Here is a 7,759-nt window from a genome sequence, read left to right on the forward strand (position 1 = left end):
TACAATTCTGGCGCCCAATCACCGGTGAGGAGGCAGAGCTGAGCGGCAGCGTGAACATCGAGTGAGGGAGTGGCTGGAGTGAATGAAGGAGCAGCGCTTCCTGGACTGGATCGTCGGGGGACTGGGAAACGGAGCCAGGTAAGATACAGCAGCCCACTGCCCGCCCCTGTACTTAGTTTCCCTTCCTCGTGGCAAATACGCCCCTGCCGGGGGGCCGGATACATATCCTCGGCGGGCCGCATTTGGCCCGCGGGCCGTAGTTTGAGGACCCCTGCCCTATATCAAGGTGTGAATTATTAGGCAGAGTCTTTTTGCCTCGGGCAAAATGGGCCAAAAAAAGTGATTTAACGGACACTGAAAAGTAAAAAATTGTAAAAAAAAAAAAAAAGTCTTCGGGGTGTGATCACAGAAACATCAAACGTTTTGCTGAAAATAGTAAACAGGGTCACAAAAGACGTGTTCAGAAAAAAAAAGACGCAAATTAACTGCCAAAGATTTGAGGAGAATGAAACGTGAAGCTACCAGGGACCCATTATCCTCCAGTGCGGTCATATTCCAGAACTGAAACTTACCTGGAGTGCCCAGAAGTACAAGGTGTTCAGTGCTCAGAGACATGGCCAAGGTAAGGAAGGCTGGAACCCAAACCCATCTACCACTGAACTAGGCAAATAAGTTGATATGTCAAGACTGGGCCAAGATATATCTGAAAAAAAAATTTTCAAAGGTTTTATGGACTGATGAGATGAGCGACTCTTGACAGACCAGATGGATGGGCCCATAGCTGGATCAGTAACGGGCACAGAACACCAGTTCAACTCAGACGCCAGCAAGGTGGAGGTGGGGTACTGGTATGGGCTGATATTATTAAAGATGAGCTAGCTGGACCTTTTTGGGTTGAAGATGGACTCAAAAATCAACTCGCAAACCTACTGCTGGATTTTAGAAGAGACAGCAGTGGTACAGGAAAAAGTCTGCATCTTTCAAGAAGATCATGATATTAAAGCAGGACAATGCTCCATCACTTGCATCAAAGTACTCCACTGCGTGACTAGCCAGGAAAGGCCGGAAAAATAATGACATGGCCTCCTTCCTCACCTGACCTAAACCCTATTGAAAACTTGTGGGCCCTTCCTAAATAAAAGATTTACGGAGAAGGAAAACAGTACATCTCTCTGAACAGTGTCTGGGAGGCTGTGGTTGCTGCTGCACAAAAAGTTGATTATCAACAGATCACGAAACTGACAGACTCCATGAATGGAAGGCTTATGACTGTTATTAAAAAGAAGGGTGGCTATATTGGTCACTGATTTTTTTTTTTTAATGTTTATTTGTAAATTGAGTTTTTTATTATTCTCACTATGACCACTTGCCCTCCTGAGGATTTACCCCCCTTCCTGATCAGGCCATTTTTTTGCGTTACAGCGCTGCGTTACTTTAACTGACAATTGCACAGTCATGCAATGCTGCACCCAAAGGAAATTTACGTCCTTTTTTTCCCCCCACAAATTGACCTTTCTTTCGGGGGTATTTGATTGCCTGTGCGGTTTTTATTTTGCGCTACAAAAAAAAAAAAAAAGACCAACAATTTTGAGAAAAAAAAAACAATATTTTTTACTTTTTGCTATTAAACATGTCTAGTAAAAAAAAAAAATCAAATTTTATCATAAATTTAGGCCAAACTGTACTCTGCTATATGTCTTTGCTTAAAAAAAAAAATCCCAATATGTGCAAATTAATTGGTTTATGCGAACGTTATAGCGTTTACAAATCGCATATACTTGTAATGGCGGTGATCAGCGACTTATAGCAGGACTGTGGCGAGCATTCTGACACTCGGAGGAACTGACTTGGTGTCACTGACACCAATACAGTGATCAGTGCTTGGAAAAAAAAAAAAAAAGCACCGACACTGTACTAATGGCACTGGGCAGGAAGGAGTTAATATGAGGGGCGATCAAAGGGTTAACTGTGTGTTGGGAGTGTTTTACTGGGGGGTGATGTGTTTCACTGTAAGCACACTGCTCTGGATGGCTAAGCACAGCCATCCAGAGCAGTGTGCCCGAGCAGATAGGGAGGAGGACTGTTAGTAAACAACGTAGCCCTCCTCCCCATTAGAGATACTCGGTAATCACCGGGCACCATCATGGGAATCACTGGCCGGGACCCGGTAACTGACAACCGCGGCTGCGAATGGCGGTGCATATAGGGCTCGTGCGCGCCCCCTACCCAGAAGTATAAAATCACGTATATACACACACATGATTTTGCACATCCTTGCCACCCTGTAGCAGTATATCTGCTATAGGGTGGTCGGGATGTGGTTAACAGATGAAAACAAACAAGAGAGATGGGAAAAAGTTTGTTTTTCATTTAGTTACATAATCATTGTACACACTAATAGTTGCCCAATAATTGTGCACACAGATATTATCCTAAGAATAGCCAAAACCCCACTTTTGCTTTTTTAAATATTCAGGTTTGAGGTTTATTAACATTTTGGATTGAACACGAGCACTGTAGTTGTTCAATAATAAAATGAAACCTCAAAAATACAGCTTACCTAATAATTGGGCAGCACAGTGGATAAATGGTTAGCACTTCCGCCTGGCAGTACTAGGGTTGTTGGTTCAAATCCCAACCACGGCACCACCTGCCTGGAGTTTGCATGTTCTGCCTGTGTGGGTTTCCTCCGGGTACTCCGGTTTCCTCCCACCTCCAAAGACAAACTGGTAGGTTAATTGGATCCTGTCTAAACTGGCCTTAGTATGTGGATGCATGAAGGTGAGTTAGGGACCTTAGATTGTACGCCCCTTGAGGGCTGGGACTGATGTGAACGTACAATATACAGTGAGGAACAGAAGTATTTGAACACCCTGCAATTTTGCAAGTTCTCCCACTTAGAAATCATGGAGGGCCTTAAATTCACATTGTAGGTGCATTCCCACTCTGAGAGACAGAATTTAAAAAAAAAATTCAGGAAATCACATTGTATGATTTTTAAAGAATGTATTTGTCTTGCACTGCTGAACATAAGTATTTGAACACCTAAGAAACATCAAGAATTCTGGCTCTCAAAGACCTGTTACTGTGCCTTTAAAAAGTCCACCTCTACTCCACTCATTAATCTAACTTAGTAGCACCTGTCTGAGCTCTTTAAAGACACCTGTCCACCCCACAGTCAGTCAGACGCCAACTACTACCATGGGCAAGGCCAAAGAGCTGTCAAAAGACACCAGAGACAAAATTGTGGACCTCCACAAGGCTGGAAAGGGCTACGGGGCAATTGCCAAGCAGCTTGGTGAAAATAGATCAACTGTTGGAGCAATTGTTAGAAAATGGAAGAGGCTAAAGACGACTGTCAGTCTCCCTCGGACTGGGGCTCCATGCAAGATCTCACCTCGTGGGATATCACTGATAAGAAAGGAGAGGAATCAGCCCAGAACTACAAGGGAGGAGCTGGTCAATGACATGAAGAGAGCTGGGACCACAGTTTCAAAGGTCACTGTTGGTAGAACACTACACCGTCATGGTTTCAAATCATGCATTGCACGGAAGGTTCCCCTGCTCAAGTCATCACATGTCCAGGCCCGGCTGAAGTTTGCCAGTGACCATCTGGATGATCCAGAGGAGGCATGGGAGAAAGTCATGTGGTCAGAGGAGACCAAAGTAGAACTATTTGGTCTAAACTTCACTCGTCGTGTTTGGAGGAAAAAGAAGGATGAGTTGCATCCCAAGAACACCATCCCTACTGTAAAACATGGGGGTGGTAACATCATGCTTTGGGGGTGCTTTTCTGCGAAGGGGACAGGACGACTGCACTGTATTAAAGAGAGGATGAATGGGGCCATTTATTGTGAAATTTTGAGCAACAACCTCCTTCCCTCAGTCAGAGCATTGAAGATGGGTCATGGCTGGGTCTTCCAACATGACAACGACCCGAAGCACACAGCCAGGATAAGCAAGGAGTGGCTCCGTAAGAAGCATATCAAGGTTCTGGAATGGCCTAGCCAGTCTCCAGACCTAAATCCAATAGAACATCTTTGGAGGGAGCTGAAACTCCGTGTTGCTCAGCGACAGCCCCGAAACCTGACAGATCTAGAGGAGATCTGTGTGGAGGAGTGGGCCAAAATCCCTGTTGCAGTGTGTGCAAACCTGGTCAAGAACTACAGGAAACGTTTGACCTCTGTAATTGCAAACAAAGGCTTCTGTACCAAATATTAACACTGATTTTCTCAGGTGTTCAAATACTTATGTTCAGCAGTGCAAGACAAATAAATTCTTTAAAAATCATACAATGTGATTTCCTGAATTTTTATTTTAAATTCTGTGTCTCAGAGTGGGAATGCACCTACAATGTGAATTTCAGACCCCTCCATGATTTCTAAGTGGGAGAACTTGCAAAATCGCAGGGTGTTCAAATACTTCTGTTCCTCACTGTATATGTAAAGCGCTGTGTAAATTGATGGCGCTATAGAAGTACCTGAAATAAATAATAAAACAATTGTGCACACAGTGTATTTCCAAAGCTTAAATATCCAGAGAATGATTTACCCCCCCTTCCTGACCAGGCCATTTTTTTGCGATACAGCTTATTTTAACTGACAATTGCGCGGTCATGCAACACTATACATAAATTAATGTCCTTTTTGCCCACAAATAGAGCTTTCTTTCAGCGGTATTCAACCTCTGTGGTTTTTATTTTTTGCACTATAAACAAAAAAAAGCACGACAATTTTGAAAGAAATACAATATTTCTGACTTTTCGCTGTAAAACGTGTCCAGTAAAAAATTTTTAAAAAGTCAAATTTCATCATAAATTTAGGCCAAAATATATTCTGCTACATGTCTTTGCTACAAAAAATTCCAATACATGGAAATTAATTGGTTTATGTAAAAGTTATAGCATCTACAAATGGTGGTATATATACTGGAATTTTTTTTTTTTTTTAATACTAGTAATGGCGGCGATCAGAGACTTATAACGGGACTGCGACAGGCATTCTGACACTTGGTTTGGAACTGTCACTGATCAATACAGTGATTAGTGCTAATATAAAGCACTGACACTGTACTAATGACACTGGGCAGACAGGGGTTAACATCTGGGGCGATCAAAGGGTTAACTGTGTGTGTTTTACCAGGTAAACATGCTGCTGTGTATTCCTCTGCTGTGCAGGACAATACACAGCAGTATGTCCTTGCTGGCAGGAGAGAGACCCAAGTAGTTTACACACAGGTCTCTCCCGTCAGTAATACTCCGTGCTTGCCAGCAGGGAATCTCCAGCCGGGACCCGGTGATCAACATCTGTAGCCGCCAATGGTGGTACGGGTAGAGCAGCATATGCGCTTCCTAACCAGAAATAAAAATAACGTGATTTTGCGCAACCGTGCAGCAGTAGCTCTGCTATAGGGTGGTCGGGAAGCGGTTAATCGAACAAGCCGAGGTCAGAAGCGGATTGGTTTCTATGCAGAGGTGAGTCTGCAGCTTTAGTACACCGATGTGACGGCAGGTGCGGTTTCCCCGCTGTTGTAGGGGCGCTCCCATTGAACTCTATTAGACCCTCTGTTTTCCTGAACACGCAGGATAATCCTGCACGCTGCAAAAATATGTGATTTTGAAAAACCGCACACAGTCTAATAGAAGTCATCGGGACCGCGCTTACAATCGCACTGCTGCCAAATCCCATTGCGCTGGCGTGAGCGCGCTCTAAGGCCCCATTCAGAATTGGGTGATTCTACTCTCATTCCCCTAAACACGCAAAAAAAAAAACCTCCAAAACGCATATTGTGCTTCCGGTGCTGTTAATCTTAATGGTACCCCAAACGCTGGTAGCAGTCACACGAAAAAAGCATCAAAACGCATGAAGCTCTCTGCAAAAAGTTCTGGAGCTACTTTGGCGCATGTAGGGCTGGCCAATCAAGTGAGCGACTCCCTATGCTGTCCCGCTAAAAATAAAAAATCGCTGCCCGGCACAGGTGTGACAAGGGGCGTAAAAAGGCGAAACGCGTTTGCACTTGAACCGATCTTCATGCAAGCGCTGGATATGTGACCCCAATGGAGAAAAGTCCTGAGAGAAGAGCAGGAAGTAGGTGATGATAATAGAAGAGAGCACACAGAACTGTAATGAGGAGATGTCAGTCACAGCCGAATGTGAAGCACACAGCTACAGGTGTCTCCATCCATTGCCAGTCCATAGAGGCGACACTCACCTGTACACACTATCACTGAGTACCACTCCGCCGTCCTCCTTCCTCCACCATAGCCGGAAGTCCCGGCAGACCCGGCCACAGCAGCTCTTCGTCCCCGGACCGTCGTCTTGGTGAGGCAAATACCCGCCTCCTATTGGCTACCTGCGTACGGCTCTATCTACCTAGCTTGCGTTCCGGGAGAACGGTGGCCGCAAGGGGTCAGTATAGAACGAGCGGAAAGCCAACCAAAGGGATTGCCACGCCTTAGCGAGATGACGGGACGGGGTTGAGTTTTGCGCCATCTTGGTACACCCATACAGCCGAGTTGGGAAAAGGAGGGTCGGACATATTGCTACACCCAAGTCAGGTTTCAGAACAACAGGTGGTTATTGGCTGTAGATCGTTTATGGGAAGCAAAGAGTGACATTAATACAAAGCTTTATGCTCTTATTAAAGTTTATTATCATAGAAATATGGAGATCATTACTGATGTATGAAAATGCCAATGCTTGGCTGTCGGGCTGGCTCTCTGGCTTCAGTACTTGGAACCATGATAGGAATATGTATAAGGACTCCTGACTTTGCTGATGTGCTTAAAGTGGAACTGTACTAAAGTACTGTACTAAGTGGAAGTGTTACTAAACCCACAACAGTACAATCAGTCTGTATATGCAGTAAAGCATGCTTGTTATACTCACTGTGGAACCTAAGGGGTTAATCCTCTGCATTGTGTAAAAAGGCTGTTTGATCCTGTCTTCTCTGATCCTCCCCTTCTTTTACTGTCCCCAATCCATCTGCTGATAGTACAGAGCTCTAGAAGTCACTCTGTACATGCTCAGTTTGGTGTGTTATTTGTTCTTCGGGAGGGTGCATGTAATTGGCACAGGGCCAATCAGCACTGTCCTGACAGAGGGTCAGGGGTCTTGCAGTCTCATAGGATAATCAGGGGAGAATGAAAACTCCTCCTACAAGCTTTAACCAGTGCTCTACTGGACACTAATAGAAGTCACAAGACTGCTCTAACTGCTGATGAGAAAAGGTATTTAGCAGTTTATAATTACTATAATAATTGCATTTCCATGTTCTGTGTACTGTTAGATGCCAGATATAGTGAATGCAGGGTCCTGGGTTTTAGTAACACTTTAAGTAAGGGCAGATTAATTTATTTCCTGGAATCTACAATGAGAAATCATTTTGAAAAACATTTCTGGCCGTGGCCATCTTGAGTAAAGGCAGATGATTCATGTATCATTTACTTCCTGGAATCCATGTGCCCTTAGCTCAGGCATTGGCTGAGCTAAGAACCCTTCCTCCACTCCTGAAGACTCCTGGGATGTGTGACATCATTTGCCTAGGCATGGAAACCAGAAAGTAACTGAAGAAATGTAACAAAAAAAGTGTAAAACAAGTGCATATGATATACTTTCCTATCTGTTTACTAATGCTAGCAGCACAAGGGTTAAACATAGTCAATTTTGATTGGGAGAGTGCAGTTCTTCTTTAAGTGGAACTTCATTCTCTCAACATGGACTATTTTCAATCCTTGTGCTGCTAGCATTAGTAAATGGAT

The 7,759-nt window shown here is 44.2% G+C and overlaps 1 protein-coding gene across 2 annotated transcripts in view; it reads right to left on the bottom strand.

The window, feature by feature from the left end:
* Positions 1–6,391, bottom strand: part of FAM3A (FAM3 metabolism regulating signaling molecule A) — a 146,015-nt gene extending 139,624 nt beyond the window's left edge. For both annotated transcript variants that reach the window (XM_089692943.1, XM_089692941.1), the window contains exon 1: positions 6,211–6,391. The gene's annotated coding sequence lies outside the window, so the exon portion shown is untranslated. The remainder of the gene's footprint in view (positions 1–6,210) is intronic.
* Between the last annotated feature and the right edge of the window lie 1,368 nt (positions 6,392–7,759).

This window comes from Staurois parvus, unplaced genomic scaffold, assembly GCF_062004578.1.
Source record: "Staurois parvus isolate SC_StPar_1 unplaced genomic scaffold, SC_StPar_1.0 ptg000608l, whole genome shotgun sequence".
NCBI classification, from domain to species: domain Eukaryota; kingdom Metazoa; phylum Chordata; class Amphibia; order Anura; family Ranidae; genus Staurois; species Staurois parvus.